Here is a 2500-nt window from a genome sequence, read left to right as displayed (position 1 = left end):
TTTGTTCTCCATTTACATTCTTATTTTCACCTCCTTCTTCTCTCTCTTTTATCTTCGTCATCCCTCTATTGTTTCAAGTCTTGCAGGACTTTGCAATAATGAAGAGTAAAAGGGAAAACCGAAAATAGTGAAAGGAATAGAGGGGTTAGTGTCGGAAAATAGCGAAAGAGAGGAAGAGAGACAGAGACAGAGGAAAGGGAATGAAATAAGGAGAGAAGGGAAGAGACGAGAGAATAGGCGAGGTGGAAGGAGAAACGAGAAAATACGAAATAAAGTGAGAGAAGAAAACACAGGGAAGGAGAGAAGAAAGAAGAGGGGAGAGGAGAGAAGAGAGAGGGGAAAGAGGAGAGGAGAAGAGAAAAGGGAATGAGAGAAAAAAACGATGAAATAGGACCAAAAAAAGGAAAAGAAACGTCAGACAAAATAAACGGGGGAACGTAAAATGACGAAACATGAGAGAAAAAAACACAAGAAGAAAAGGAAGGAGATACGAGAAAACACGGAGAAAACGACAGAAAAAAACACTTACGAAACGAGAGAACGAAAAGCAAAATAACGATAATAAAACGAAAGATTTAAAAAACGAGAAAAAAAAACGCTAAAAAAAGAAAGCAGAGAAAATAAGAAAAACGAAATGAAAGAGGACGACAAAAAAGAAATAAAGCATAAACGAAAAAGAAAGAGGTGGGATAGTGAAACAAAAAAAAAACGAGAGAAAGAAAAAAAAACACAACAAAGAAGTAAAGAATAAAATAGAAGAAGAGAGAAGAAACCGACAAGGAGAAAGCAAAGAAAGAAGAGAGGAGAAAAGGAGAGGGAAATAGAGAGAAGAGAAAAGGAGAAAAACGAGAGAGAGAAAGAGAGAAGAGAAAAAGAGAGAAAAAAAAAACGAGAGAGAAAAAAAAGAAAAAAAAAAAACAGAAAGAAAAAGAGAGAAGGGAAGAAACAAGAAAAGAGAAGAAACGAGAGAGGAGAAGAGAGGAGAAAGAGGAGAAAAGGGGAGAGGAGAGAGAGCCGTCCACACCGAGCGTCGTCACAACATACATGCAACTTTTACGCGATATTTTTAGTCGAGAATCCGGTGCCAGGTGCTGCTGCGGCTGCCTCTGAGGGCGAGGGGCTGCGAGGAGGGTAGGCTCTTCATTGTGAGGGCGAGATTAAGGGGGAGGGGGAGGGGGAGGGGGAGGGGAAGGCGAGGGGAGGGGGAGGGGAAGGGGGAGGGAAAGAGGAAGGGGGAGGGGGAGGGGAGGGGGTGGGGGAGGGGAAGGGAAAGGGGAAGGGGGAGGGAAAGGGGAGGGGGAGTTTAAAGGGGAGGGGGAGGGGGAGTGTAATTAAGTGCGGGGCGTTATCCCAGTGCGCTCCCACCAATACAATGAAGTGGGTGGCGTTTATCCCACTTGCTGCCGGTAATGATAATGCAGGGAGGACGCATCCCCGCTTGGATTGTACTGCTGGTTTGGTACTTGGGTGTCGAGTTAAAGCTGTCGCAGGTTCTATGTTTATTAACGCGGGGGTATGGTAGCTAGAGTACAGAGCACAGGCCTGGCAGAGGCGTCCAGGCAGGAGCGTCTTGCCATACCCGCGAGGGCGAGCGGGCTGTGTGAGCTGGAGGCGTTGACCGAGCCGATGTTGAGGGCAGAATGACTACAGGAGTTTTTGAGGTGATCACAGGTCGCTTCTGTACGTTTGAAAATGTCACTAAACATCAGAATACGGGAAAAAAAAACATTAATCTATAGTAGGAGTGTCAATACAGACTCTCAGTACAGTTAAATTGTGAACATTTGATAACTATAGTATCGTCAGTAATGATGATTACAAATTTAGTGATTCAAGAGTAAGCATTTTCTAACAAACATTTTTGAGTATAATCAAGATAGAAGTTTACACGTAGTTATAAAGAGATCGGCGGTAAGGGTAGGAATTGCTTGCTTTGGAGTCACTTAGCTACTGTCGTTCCGTTCTGGGCGCGGGTCAGAGTTGGCACAGGCGGTGATGACCAGGAGAGTGCAGGGTGCCGTGGGAAGACGAGGGTGAGTAGAGGGGAGAGGTCATTAAAGCGAGTGTGAGAGTGAGGGTGAGTTTAAGGGTGAAGGGGAGGGGGAGGGGGAGGGTGAAGGGGAGTGCGAGGATGATTGTGAGGGTGAGTGTAAGGATTAGAGTGAGTGTGAGGGGGAGTGTGAGTGTGAGGATGAAGTCGAGGGTGAGGGTGAGTGTGACGATGAGGTCGAGGGTGAAGGTGAGTTTCAGGGTGAGTGTGAGGCTGAGCTTCAGGGTGAGGGGGAATTTCAGGGTTAGTGTAAGTGTGAGTGAGTGTGAGTGCGAGTGCGAGGGTGAGTTTTAGGGTAAGTGTGAGGGTGTGGGTTGTGTCGCTTTGAATGTCTCTTTCAATCTGTGGCAGGGATATTTTTTTTCACTCATATACGCTGATATATACATACAAATACACATACATGATTATACATATCCACACATAGGTACACAATCACACATACCCCCT

The sequence above is a fragment of the Penaeus monodon genome, chromosome 3 (genome assembly GCF_015228065.2).
Source record: "Penaeus monodon isolate SGIC_2016 chromosome 3, NSTDA_Pmon_1, whole genome shotgun sequence".
Lineage (NCBI taxonomy): Eukaryota > Metazoa > Arthropoda > Malacostraca > Decapoda > Penaeidae > Penaeus > Penaeus monodon.
This window is presented reverse-complemented; position numbering follows the sequence as displayed.